The sequence below is a fragment of the Myotis brandtii genome, unplaced genomic scaffold, assembly GCF_000412655.1.
Source record: "Myotis brandtii unplaced genomic scaffold, ASM41265v1 scaffold590, whole genome shotgun sequence".
In the NCBI taxonomy this organism is placed as follows: domain Eukaryota; kingdom Metazoa; phylum Chordata; class Mammalia; order Chiroptera; family Vespertilionidae; genus Myotis; species Myotis brandtii.
Window position 1 is genome coordinate 2,452,548 of NW_005370224.1, and position 15,021 is coordinate 2,467,568.

Sequence of the window (15,021 nt, forward strand, 5' to 3'; positions counted from 1 at the left end):
ATAGGAACTGATACTTTTTGTCTCTGTGTACTAGGTAAAAATCTGCACTAAGCACTGTGGAGGATATGAGAGGTGAGACCTCCAGAATGCAGAGCTTTGCAAGTTTAAGTAATGAAGATATACAAACTTGCAAGAGAAAATATAACATAAACGAGTATCAAATGGCAATGTTAAAGGACTCAGGGAAAGATGCGATTGATTAAAATCCAAATGCACCTTTTATCTAGGCACTGTAATTCAGGATGGAGTCTTTGATTTATTTAATACATTTATTTGGATAACAGAAGTAACAAACAAACAAACAAAAACAACACCATGCCTTCTTACATTTATCATCTTTCTTTTGATATTAGCCTATTTTTTGTTTTCAGCACTAGAATTTATCTAGTTATAAGAGGAGCATTTGACTGCAAAAGCCCGGAAATATAGGGTAGTCATGACTACATGTTCAGTTATTTCCAAGAACAGCAGCAAACCTTCAGTCTGACAGCAACATCTTCAGTTTGCCCTTAAGTTGGTTCTTCCTATTCCGGGGTCACATGGTAATAGAGGCTGTTTGACCCAGAGGTCATTGAAACTGGCATCAACCAGGAAACGTTCCTTGAAGAGGAAGAAATTCTAATCTAGAGAAAGACTTTAAAACAGAGATTGTGCTAGATGGTAAGGTCAACTTGAATTGTCAATGAGCTGGCCTTTCTCTAGCTGCCCTTCTCTAAAAATAAAATCTATGTTTCTTTGTTCTATAAGCAAAACTGGTTTCCATGCTTCTTTTAGAATTTTGTGTTCAGGTGTTCAGGGGTTATCATCACAAAGATGTAAAACAAAGGACGTAAAGGGAGAATTGAAAATTACATTTTAAAAAAATGAGGCTCCAGTAAAGAGAATACCCTTAGTCTAAACTGGCATGAGAGTGAGTGGGAAGGTGGTCCAGCTAAATAAAGGTGAACTTGTCCAAGATCCACTGAGCTCTGATATATTGAGAAGAGTACTTAGTTCCTCTTTTCACATTTCTCATCTTGAATTCTTTTGTCTTCCTCCATCTACTGCAGCCTTTCTTTCTCTCTCTGGTTTTAACAAGGCTGTCAATAGCTCCCCGGGCTATAAGCTTCCTTGTTTCAAGTTCAGAAAAATCATGAAGTTTACTCTGTTAGAAGCAGCTTAGAGCATGAGAAAATCTAGGCATCGTTCATCAAAACCGTTGTTATATCTTGATGCATTATACCAATAATGGCAAACTCTGGAGTTGGTAGTAGGGTAAATCCCATCCAAACTTCCAGGACAAAAATAAGATAAGGATGGTTTTCCAGAGGAAATTCTGGTCCTAGATCTTGAGGAGAGAAACGCTGGATGTGGGGCAGATAAGCACCATCCACACCCTCTAAGTTGATGGTAGAAAGCCCAAGCAGAATAGAATACTCTATCTCAGCACCAGGAGCCATGTGCACTGGTCCTGTTGCTATTATTGCTCAGGAGCCTATGAAAAATCTCTCATCCACTCTGTTTTCTCATCTGTCAAATGGAGGTAATGTTTACCTCATCTGGGAAGGGAATACATAATTTACAATGTTTTCATAAGGTTTCTATTTATATGCAAATTATTTATTCTGGTCAAGATATGATTTATTTCTTCCTTCAGCTCTCTCGGTTTAAGTAGAAAGACTATGGCTTGTAGTAGCATTGCCAGATTCAGCAAATAAAAATAAAATTAAATATTTTGCTTGTCAACTCTACTTGTATACATGACTCCCTTAAAATATATCAGAGGAGATTGGAGTGGCCTGGAATGACCCTGCCACCTGAGATAGAGTCTCCAGCCTTCCTGATTCTTCTGCCAATAACACCCTGACTTTACTCTTGGATGTCTTTCAGACATTCAGCAGGACTCCAGGGTGGGCTCAGGCTTTGGTCATTTTGATCACTTATTCAAATAACATTTATTACATTCTTACAATCCGCTGGGCACTTTTTGACTAGAGAGCTCTTAGTGATTCATTAAAAGACAGTCTTTTCAATCTTCTCAAATAGAGAAGTCATTACCTGTATAGGTTGCCATGATGTACATTCTCTTTTTGTTTGCTTGTGCATTAACTCTGAGTGTCCCGATGATACTTTAAAATGAATCCCATGAATCAGCAGATGACTCTGATGGCTAACACGAAGAAGTGGAACTGACCACTGACTTACTCTGCAGCTCTGTGTGATGACCCTTTGGGGGAAGATGAGTGATTTCTGTACTTTTCAAAGTTACTTTGCTTGCTCACTGTGGGGGAAGCATACCAGTAAGCTGCAGTGCATCAGTTGGAGACTCCGCTGATTGAACCTTATTCACAAGCAAGCTGCCTCTTTAAGATGGTGCCGGTGACTCACACTATTAAGAAGAGAACATAGTGTAAGGACCTGAAGTTGCATCAGGGAAAATGTTAGTTAAATATTAGAAACAGTTCTGCAAAGCTCAGCTCTGATAGGCCAGAAAAGGAGTTGCCAAACCAAGCAGTGCAGAGAGTCAGCCATGAGTCTACATCAGTGGTTCTCAACCTTTTTTTTTTTTTTTAATCTCAGGGCACAAATAAACTAATTACTAAAATTCTGTGCCACACTAAAAAAGAGACTTGTTTTTTCCAATCTGACAAAAAATAGGTATAATTTTATATGTATAATTTTGATTCATTCACACTGGACATCTATTGTTATGTTGGCTGTTGTCATTTTTTTTGTTTTGTTTTTGTTTTTGTTTCACAATCTAAGGAAAAAGGTCAGTTCCCTGACTGAATAGTCAGGTATTTCATGTTTTAAAAATTCCTGTGGCACACCAGATGAACCTCTTTGTAGTTGCCTGATGCTTAAACCTGGTCTACCAGGACCAGTCTTGGAGATTGCCAATGTCAAAGACTGGCCTTTCCAGACCAAGACAAGCTAATATATAAGCTTCAAAGACTTTGGCATACCAACTCATACATACGTGAAGATGGTCCTATCATTCAAACCCCAGCCAAATGCTATATATTTCTGGATTTTCTTTTCCTTAAACAATTGTCCAGCAATGGAGCCAGAACAATATCTACACAGGACAGCTTCACCATTCTGCTGGAATTATCCTTCACTTACAACTAGTCATTGGAGCAGAAAAATATGAAACTAGATAGAATTTTAAAAAGCATCTAGTTCAATACTCTTTTTTTTTAAGTTGAGGAAACTTGGGCCCAAAGAAAAAAAGTGTTTTTCAGAAAGTCACACAAATGTGAACATAGTTTTCCTATATTTTATTTATACTAAATTGCTTCCAAATTAGATTATTTTCACATGGAAAATATGTTAATACTAGAGGCCCGGTGCACAAATTTGTGCACCAGTGGGGTCCCTCAGCCTGGCCTGCGGGATCGGGCCAAAACCGACTCTCCAACATCCCCCAAGGGGTCCCAGATTGGGAGAGGGCACAGGCCAGGCCAAAGGACCCCACCAGTGCACTATTGGGGCCAGAGAGGGACATGGGAAGTTGGCCATCTGGGGAGGGGCCATGGAAGGGCTCCAGGGCATTTCCAGCCCACCACGCTCAGTCTTGATCGGCCGGACCCCAGCAGCAAGCTAACATACTGGTCAGAGTGTCTGCCCTCTGGTGGTCAGTGCATGTCATAGTGAGCAGTTGAGTGGCCTTAGCATATCATTAGCATATTACGCTTTGATTGGTTGAACAGCTGGCTGACCTGACAACCGAACACTTAGTATATCAGGTTTTTATTATATAGGATATTGACCTTTTAATAAAAATCTGTGGATAAATATGCATTGTGAATACATTTTTTAAATTTAGCCAGAAAAGAAAAATACAGTATGCAATGCATTTTTAAAAGTTACCCAGCATAGTTTTGTGTGTGTGTGATGAAGAGTGGGGGACATGTCACTTCCTATTTGTGTATAGATAAAATCTTAATAGCAGGTATCAATTTTTAGCATGTATCAGAGTTCCTTTGATTAAAACAGATAACTGGGACCAACTCACTGAATTTGTGGGGCCCTGGAATTTTCATTTTTCACAAGTTTCCAACTAATGCTGACGTTACTCCTTTGAACATCACACTTGGAGAAAAACTCATTTATGATATAAAGTATAAATTCTAACTCATGACTGAGAATATTTTGATTCTAGTTCTGGCTCAGATAATATTCAGGCATGTGATTTCAAGAAAAGGAATTGGATTTTTTGACCAGTATTTTCAATGTGAGGAGAAAAATATTAAGTTGATTCAGTCATTATATTAGGTTAGAGTTTTTCCAATAGTGAGGGTATTGAGATACTTCAAACATAGTCCATGTGTAGATTTGAGGGCTCTATGAATCTGCCCTTAAACAAGAGTGAGGGGAGAGGAAGGATCAATATGCTGCTGCCTGGCACCTGGGTTGGGATAATTGAGAGGCCTGGTATAACCTGGCTCCCAGAGTTACCCAGTGTGATGGAACTCGACTTGCCACAGGGGTAACTGGTCCAATCATACATGTGTGATTGACTTCCATTCTTTTTCTGCTCCCTGCTCCCTACTGAAATCACCTTCAACATGAACTGCTTTCATTTAAATTTTTGTTTTAATATCTTATTCTGGAGAACAAAAAACAGGACATTGTTATTTTATTTGTGTGTTATTTTAATATTTTTTACATCAAGAGTAGCAATTCCCTTCTCTTGCTCGGTGTTAATTTAACCTACAGATTTACTGACAATTAAAATTATTTGTCAGCAGTGTTGTGGTTTTAATGTAGTTTTGATCAATGGTATTTAAAGTTATATGATTTGCCCTGGCCTTTGTGGCTCAGTGGCAGAGCATCAGCCCAAGCTCCAAAGGGTCTCTGGTTTGATTCCCAGTCAAGGGCACATACCTGAGTTGCAGGTTCACTCCCTATCCCCAGTCAGGGTGCATGTGTGTCTCTCTCACATTGATGTGTCTCTCTCTTTCCATCCCCCCTCCCTCCCTCTCTTCCACTTTCACTGAAAAGCAAAGAAAAAAATATCCTCAGGTGAGGGTTAAAAAAAATTATAAGATTCCTTGAAAAAAATTATTATTTACTTTTTAAACCCTCATATTTGATTATTAACAAGATGTAAGCAGGACAGTGATATGGTCACTGGAGATAATCTAATTCCATAAAAATTTTCAATAAATGTTTGATCTTTAATCATAAAGTGTTTATGTACAGTGCACACGATTGGGGGACTTTAGGTTTGGGTTGCTTTATCTCTTTTTAAACTCAAACCATAATAAACACACATTTATAATTAGAGCTGGAAAGGAACCTAGATTTATTTTTAATGAAGCCATTTCTCTATATATGAGCAAAACATGATCTTGGGATGAAATAAACTGCTGGAGAGGGCATATTTGAGATATAACTAGGAAGAGAAGTTTGGTGTCCTAATATTTAGGGCATTGTTCTCATTGAACTACTAGAGCAGTGGTTCTCAACCTTGGCTGCACATTAGAATCACCTGGGAATCTTTTAAAATCCTGATTTCTGGGCCTCATCCTCTGAAAATTCTGTTTCTTTGTTACTAATGTTGTGGCCCCACCCCATAACAAAGAAACAGAATTTCCGGAGGATGAGGCCCAGAAATCAGGATTTTAAAAAGATTCCTAGGTGATTCTAATGTGCAGCCAAGGTTGAGAACCACTGTTCTAGAGGGTACACAAAATACCTCTGAATTTAATTCTAATAGCCAGAACATTTAAAATGAGTAAGCCATCTTCTATAAACCATATTGTAAACATCTAGAATTTCTTAAACTTATATAATACTATAGGACTCATTGCCCAAATGTAGCCACTTGAGTATAAATTGGTAGTGTTATGACTTCTGGGATGAACTTACTGCAAATTGCAGGAAAAATAGACCAGAATAACGAAGTGGTTGATTGAGATGTTAAGAGGGAGACTGTAATTACAGGTGATAGTAGCCCAGAGCTATGAAGCATCATGTCGTGAAGAAGAAAAGGAGAAATAAAGAAAGGCATCACAAGCTATACTTAATAGTTAAGAGAAACTTGGATACATTTAATAGTTCAAGAATAGTCAAGAGGTTTCTTCGTTCATAACCCACTTTATGATTGTGATGTTAATATTATGCTTTAGACCTTACCTCATTAAAACCTTTATTCAGAAATATATGAGATGAATTGATAAAATTTAATATCCTCTTTTTAAAATATATATACATAAATATTTTATTGATTTCAGAGAGGTAGAGAGAGATAGAAACATCAATGATGACAGAGAATCATTGATCAGCTGCCTCCCGCATGCCCCTAACTGGGTATGGAGTCCTCAATCCAGGTATGTGCCCTGACTGGGAATCGAACCGTGAATTCCTGGTTCACAGGTCAATGTTTAACCACTGAGCAACACTGCCCAGGTTAATATCCTCTTTTATGGAGAATACCACAACAATTTTCCAAAATTGTTAAAATAATTTATCTTGAAGCAATAAACACACATTCTATAAAATTAAGAAAATCTTTCCAACCATCCATTAACCAAAGAGTGAAGAGAACATAAAATGGTAGAACCTCTCATATAGGTTCAATATAGATTCCAATGTGAGCTAAGTAGATGTAGAAAAACAACTATGGATGTTGATTTTTATTAGAGTAAAATTTACACACAGTGAACTGTCAGATCTTAAGTGTACTGTCTGAAAAACGTGTATCAAATGTTAGAGCATTTCTAACACCCATAATGCTCTCTTATTATTTTTCCCAGTCAACCCCTTCACCACAGAAGCAGCCACTGCCCTGATTTCTATCACCATAGGCTAGTTTTGCTTACTCTAGAAAGCATATAAATGGAACATACATTATTTATTCTTTTGTAAAGAGTATTATTTACTCCAATTTCTTTGACTCAGAAAAATATTTTTGTGTGTATGCTATTGAATATATCAGTAGTCAGTTTGTTGAGTGTTGTTCCATTGTAGGGATATATCAAGATTTTTTAAATCTATTCTCCTATATATACGCATATGTGTGGTTTTTTTTGTTTTGTTTTGTTTTATGCTATTATGTATACAGCTGCTTTGAACATTCTTACCCAAGGATTGTATGAACCTATGTTTTAATGTTTATTGGATGACATCTAGGAATGGATTAAATGGACAAATAATAAATTATATACACAAATCTTATGTATCCTATAAAACAGAAAATGTGAAAATATACCTGACTTTTCTAAAACTTTAACAATGAATGATTGTTTATCTCATACTTTAGTATAATGTCTGCACTCATATTGTTTCTTCCATCAGATATTAAATATACGTATTTAAATATTGATATACTAGAGGCCCAGTGCATAAATTTGTGCATGGGTGGGGTCTGGCCAGCCCAGCCCCAATCCGGCAGATTGGGGTCAGGCCTGTTGGGAGGAGGAGACAGTGGGAGGTTGGCCAGCTGGCCTCACCCCCTGATCGGGCTGATTTGCTGCCCGCAGTGGGAATCATAGCAACCCAGTCATTCTGGTCGTTATGGCATTCCGGTCATTATGGTGTTCTGGTCGCTGACTTTTTATATATATAGCAATAGTCATCAATTTAAAGTCATTTATCACATAGCTTATTTATTTATTTTTAAAATATATTTTTATTGATTTCAGAGCAGACGGGAGAGGTAAAGAGAGATAGAAACATCAACAATGAAAGAATCATTGATTAACTGCCTCTATATGCCCCTCACTGGGGATCGAGCCTGAAACCCAGGCATGTGCCCTGACCAGGAATCAAACTGTAACCTCCTGGTTCATAGGTCAATGTTCAACCACTGAGCCATGTGGACCAGGCCACAAAGCTTTTTTAAATAACCGAACAACAAAAACTTGGGTGGCTTGCTCATTACATTCTGTCGATGATAACACAGAATAAAATGTGCTCCAATATTATTTGTAGTTAAATTTAATATCAAAATCCATATAGCCCAGGATTCTGAAACTATTAACAAGGAACAAATTAAGCATACTAACTTACCAATACCCTACAAGAATCCGCCTCTCCCCGTAATCTATTGGGCATTTATCATATATAAATACAAGCACCTCCAATTAGATTCTATAAGTTGCCCCACCAATGGCCTTTCTGTTACTCATTCCGAAGTCCTTCAGCATGCATTTTCTGTTGGGAACTGGGCTGTCTTCATTGAGCCCTCCTGCAGCCCTAGCATTTCTGTCTTCTCTACCTTGCTCATCTCTTTGCCTCCTGGGAGTAGCTTTCTGCCTCACTTCATTTAACCTTTTCACCATTCTCCATTCAAAACTGCTCTGGTTGCTTTATTTGTGAGGCTGATTTTAGCTACTTGAATAGCCTCTTTAGAACCATAGTGGCTCCAATAAAATAGTGTCACATCCATTGACAGTTATTTAAAACTCTTTCACACATTTTTATTTTTGTTTTGTTTGTTTGGCTCAACCTACCTATTGTAAGTCTCCAAACATACATTCATGTAACCACTGAGTATAGTGCTACTAGTAAATTCATTGTATTCTCATATCACAGCTGATTGATGAATATCCTTCTTCATTAAAGTCATAGGTGTGCTAGCCTCTAGGTGAAATAATGCTTGCCTCCAATTAAATTATTTCATATTTCAAAAGTTCTCTCAATTGTATCATTCTAGAATAAACTAGAAAAATGAAAATCCCTTTCTCTGCTGTCTCTATATTCATAGTTGTGTTTTGTTTTTTTGTTGTTGTTGTTTTGCTTTTTTTAAAAAAAAATCTGGCCCTGTTAGTCTTTGCCTTCATATACATAATTTTAAACTTTAAAAAATATATCCTTTAGTTGGTGAGACTTACTCTTATACCCTAATTTTCATTATGATTGACATTCCTTCCTATTCTGGACCTTTCTTCTATTAGTGTGACTCTCTTTTAGGTTGATGATCAAAACCAATGTTTGGTAGAAAGTATACCTGGTTAGAGATCAGGAAAGTTGGGTCTCATTTTTATTTGGCCACCAGTGTCACTTCTCAGATTTTTACTTTCTTCATCTATATCTACTGAAATTTTAGCACTTAATTTCTACTTTTCCCAATATTATAATTTTCTGACTAAAAACATATGAATAATATGTAAAGACAGTTATAGCAAATGAAGTTATCAATGGAAAATTGAATATAGCATTTTCTTGTAGTTGATGATAGGCATACTGTAAAAGGTGATATATATTTCAATCATAAAACACCAATTCTAAACTTACTTTGGTTCAGTAACTTCTATTATATAGTATCTAAAAAAAAAAACTAAACATTTTTTTTTAAATTCTAAGTTACTTTAAGAATAAGATCTATTAATATGATTGTTATTATTATTGTTACTATTATACAAATAATTCTATAGATATGGGCTATGTGACAAATGACCTGTTGTTAAAGGCAGGTTAGCAAAGCTGTACTTGAGAATCCCCCATAAAAGTAAAGCTCAGGTCCTAACCGGTTTGGCTCAGTGGATAGAGCGTCGGCCTGCGGACTGAAAGGTCCCAGGTTCAATTCTGGTCAAGGGCATGTACCTTGGTTGCAGGCACATCCCCAGTAGGGGGTGTGCAGGAGGCAGCTGATCGATGTTTCTCTATCATCGATGTTTCTAATGCTCTATCCCTCTCTCTTCCTCTCTGTAAAAATAAATCAATAAAATATATTTTTTTAAAAAAGTAAAGCTCAGTTTGTCTTAGTATTTTTTTCATGAAATATAATGTTCAGAAAGTTTGGGACAATCGATCCTTCATCAAGGGAATAACTTGTGTCTACTGACACATTTATTTGTTCATATTTTTCTTTGGAATAATATGCAGCTATAGTTGTGTTAAAAATGAGATTCAGGGTTACAACCATATGATTTGCTTTAAATGGTTTTAGGTGAATTCACCCAATTGTCTACCTGGCATTCTGAGGATGTAAAAATTATAAGCAATCATAAGCATGGTTGTTTATTTTCTCTTTTCATTGCCTGTGTCAACAGTCAAATTAATTGTTCACATAAATCAATGCAGAGGAAAAGGAAAGTTTATACAGGTTGTTTGGTATAACTCAAACAAAACTCACAATTCATTAACAAAATTTCACTTTTTTGCTGGTAGTGGTTCTATCTCGCTTATATAATCAGGCAGTTATTTGCTCTTTTCCCATTATCAGTGGTAAAACTCTAGACTGTGGACATCACTCGTGTGTACATCGTGGCAATAAATTATGCAGAAGGAAAATAAACCTGAAAACTTATGACCAGTTTGTTTTTTGTGGGTGCATTTTTAATTCTGGGTGTTCACTATGAATCTATTTGTTCTGGTCTCTTAGAATAACTCTTACTTTGCTGCATGCGGACATGAAAGAGAGCAAGGTCAGGAGACAAAAATGAGAATCTTTCAACCAATTACCAAATCCTGGGTAAAGAGAGCAAGGTCAGGAGACAAAAATGAGAATCTTGCCGAACCGGTTTGGCTCAGTGGATAGAGCGTCGGCCTGCGGACTCAAGGGTCCCAGGTTCGATTCCGGTCAAGGGCATGTACCTTGGTTGCGGGCACATCCCCAGTAGGGGCGTGGCAGGAGGCAGCTGATCGGTCTCTCTCATCGATGTTTCTAACTCTCTATCCCTCTCCCTTCCTCTCTGTAAAAAATCAATAAAATATATTTTAAAAAAAATGAGAATCTTTCAACCAATTACCAAATCCTGGGCTTGCACTGAGATGAACCCTCATCAAAAGGGGAAAAAAGAAAAAGAAAAGAAAAGAAAAAATAATCAACCAAGAAATTATGTATCTCATTAAAATGAATCTGGGTTAATTTACTGGAGTAGTAATCAAGGATTGCATGACCTTATAAGCTTTGCTATACCATTTATAATAAATCTGGGCAGTTAAAAATAGATGAGCTTTAGGACAGATAGTATAATGGACGCCCTGAGAAAGTGCATCCTTGTTAGTGAAAGGTCTGCTATGCCATCGCTGATAATCTCTGCTTAAGGCTCAGGCCCGGTGGGCTGGCTTGTTCAGAAGGGACTTTGGTCATGTTGAAGAGTGGTATTGTCCATGTTCGTTTTTTATACTGGCTTTAAATGTTGAAGAAGCAGAGAGGCCCAAGATCAGCACCCTCTGGCTCCTTCCCAGCAGTCACCTGTAGTTGGAACTGAATCCATCTACTAGGTGTGGAAAGCAACATAGCTGTTATTATCCTTCAGATACTTGGTGTCTTTTCAGATATACATACCCTTGGTAGACTGGGCAGTTTCACCAGTGTTCTTAAAGTGAACACGAATAGTTGAACCTCTTGATTTGCATGACTTTTAGGGATTTTGTCTTCCTAGCACTGAAACCCTGGGCTGGGGGAACTGGTGTGGAGCTGGGACCCCTTGCTCCTCAGAGGGACCTCTGCAGCCTAGATATCCCTCCCAGTTTTTTTGTTTGTTTGTTTGTTTGTTTGTTTTTTCTTCTTTTATATATTTTTATTGATTTCAGAGAGAGATAGGGAGAGGGAGAGATAGAAGCATCAATGATGAGAATCAATCACCGACCAGCTGCCTTCGGCATGCCCCCCACTGGAAATTGAGCCCACAACCCCAGCATGCACCTCCAACCAGAATCGAACCCGGGACCTGCCAGTCTGCAGGCCTACCTCCATCCCCTGAGCTAAACCATCCAGGGCCCTCCCAGTTTTTATCCACCTCACCAGGGTGTGGGACCAGCTCATTCCTCATCTCCGCCCCTCCTACCAGTCTTAATGTGGCTTCTTTAATTTCCAGGTTGTAATACTTCCATTCATCTCGATTTCAGGTGGTTCTGAATGCTGGTCATTCTATAGTTTAGTGTTAATTTTGATGTGGTTGTGGCTCTTAATTCTCAATTGCGGTGTGGCATTTCTACTTCTAAGCATTTCCACTGAGTTTTAAATGTGCTTAATTGTATTTTACAATCCTATTTTGTTTTCTTCAAATCTGCCCTTATATACTTTCATCTGCCCTGCAGGCATTTTCAGGTTACTCTTAATTCCTTTAAACATAGTAAGCAAGGTCATTTCCTAATCTGTTTTAGACATTTCCTATATCTGAAGTATGAGTCAGTATCTTTCTGCTCTCTGACTTTTTTTACTTCTTACTCATATCGCTCTGTTCTTTGAATAATGTGTTATTTTTAACTGCCTGCTGGACACCTTCTTTAATGAGTTTTGATGTCATTAATTTGTTTCCAGACCATTTAATTGTTTTTCAAAAGGAATTTATTTTGAATAACCTAGTTCAGCCTACTAGTCAGAGAAGTCTTATCTATGTTCTCTTTTGAAATGTACTTGTACATTTAAGCCAAGAAGGAAAAAGAAGTAATAAATGTAGAAATATTGTATTTTAGGGTATGATTTCATTTTAATTATTTTACAGAATGTTAAAACCAACTAAATATCCAAATATTGATGAAAACATACTATAAAACATTATGTAGCAACTGACTGAGATTTATAAGCATTCTTAATGATGTAGGGAATTATTCATGAGATAATATTTGGTTTTAAGTCATAGCATATAAAATTGTTTAAAGAGTATGGTCTAAATTGTGCATAATACATAGAGACATCGGCTTTGAGTAAGGGAGAAAGATATAGAATGTTGATTTTTCTCCAAATTGGGGAAATTTCCAAATTTTCCACTAAGATTATACATGTTACTTAAAAAAGAGGAATTTCTAATAAATAGAATAAAACCAAATGCAACTATATATGTGCTTATTTCCTCTGGCTTCACATAGCAAGGGCTACACTTTCCTTTCTAATGTTTGTCTAACAGTCACAATACAGAAGAAAGCAAATGAAAACAACAATAACAACAGCGATTCAGAAACACACACACACACACACACACACACAAAAAACCATAAAAAAACCAGTTATGAAGTTCTATCTTCCCTTTGTTATCAGTCAGCATTATGCTATCTCTCTTCAGCCGTAGCTTATTTTCCCTGCAGTCTTCTTGTACCTTGTTGTTTCCAATATTATTACCGCTACCCTTGGCATCTTGGAGCCCGGCGTACTTTGCACTGCAACCTTTCCAATGCAAGTGTCCAAGTACTGGCTTCCTGTTTGTATCCTTCCTTTCCATCCATGCAAACACTTTGAAGAATCAGAGCCCACATCAAAGTTTCCTGGGCCACAGAGCTGGCTCCTATCAAGTGTTAACTTCCTCATTTCAATCTTGGGCAAATATATTGTCAGAATAACCTTTTTTTTTTTTTCTTTTTAGGTACCCATCCTTTATTAATAAAAAAATCCATGAATAGGTTAAAAATGATCTCTTCAAATTTATTAAATCCAGTTCTTCTAAAAAATAAAATTCTAACTAAACCCGAAGGTTTTTTGTTTGTTTGATTGTTTTTCTGTTATGGAACCCAGAGTGTCACTCAATCTAAGATTCTTATCATTTTACAGAGCCAACAGTTCTTACCCATTGGTTAGAATTAGGTCCAAAAAAGAATGCTTTTCATTGCTTTTGCCATTCACCAAGCAATGAGCCCTTCAGCAGATATCAAGATAAAGAAACAAGACTGTCATTCTAAAATTTTTGGGACAGTGTATCCAAGATAGAATATATTATTATTATTATTATTATTATTATTGCTATTATTATATCTGGGAGTCCAATTTTATCATTGTTGTTCACCTTTATAAATGAAGTCAGCTTCCTTAAACTTCTCCTCTTCCCCTACTTCCCATAGTGTTTCAACAATTAAATATAAAATCATGGGCTCCTGTGTAGGACAGCCTAATTTCAAAAACATGTTTATATACTATCAGGATCTCAGAGCTGGGATGATTTTTATTTTTCAAGAATATTTTAAATACCACTCTGTACTTGTCTATATGTGCAACCAGACAGGATTATGCACAAATGTTGTCATTCACATAGTCTTTTCTCATTAATTTAATTGGCCTATAGTTATCTAGGCTCCCACAGGGGAACTAAATAGCGTAAAACCCTTCACCATTTGTATTTTAAGAGGAGGGAAAAAATGCTTTATTTGGAATATTGCAACTTTTATTTGATGAAAGTTACTATTAACATATTTTCATAATCTTCTCAGCCTAGCAACAGCAGGAGTAAAAGGTGTGAGGGCCATGTAATATTCATGAAATTAAGACGACTTGAGATGAAAGGGAGTTCCATTAGAGAGACCAAGTGTGACAATATGACACATATTTGCATATTTTACACTTTAAATCTTTTCAGCACATCCAAGTTGATATATGGATGTAAACATGCATTGCCAGTTTTTAGCATATTATAAGCCCTCAAGACTTTGCATGCATTTTAATATGTTTCATTATTGCTGTAGATTTTAATTTCCAAACTGCACGGCTTTGATGGAAGGAAGCTGGAAGTCAAGGCATATGGTCTCTGCCCCAGGCAAGCACAGCCTTTTCCTTGAATATTTTGGGCAGAAACCAGGCTATTTGTTTGTGGGACAGTGAGGGAGAAATTTTTTTTAAAATGTGCTGCCCAAAAGCATGTTTTGTTTGATACACATACTAGTTAAGTGTTGACTTCACCATCCTGGCAGGCAAGCTGCAGCACTCCGCTGTAGATGTGCCAAAGCAGACAAGTTGTGCACAGCTTTTATAATCCCTTTTCCCTCCTCTCAGCCAGGCTCAGCCCCTACGCTGTGAAAGTGGCAATTATTGAAAGCAGTTTTTAAAAATGAGTTTAAAACTGTGTTTTCTTTTTAAAACAACTAAAAATATTTTTTGTTGTCCATTTTATTTTCTGGAACACAAGGGCCCTGGTTAGTGGGGAAAAGTTCTTAGACTTACAAAGGCACACTTGGCCCAAGAACATGGCATCGAAATACTTTCCTTAGAGCTATGTTTTTCTTCTGTTTTACAAAGCTATATATATATTTAAATAGCTAAAGAACTGTGATCTTAGTTTACACATTTATTGCCTAAGGAAAGTTAAAATAAGTTACAGATAAGAAAAATAATATTAAATTAGTTTTTTAGTCCACTATCGTAGTCTTTAATGAAGA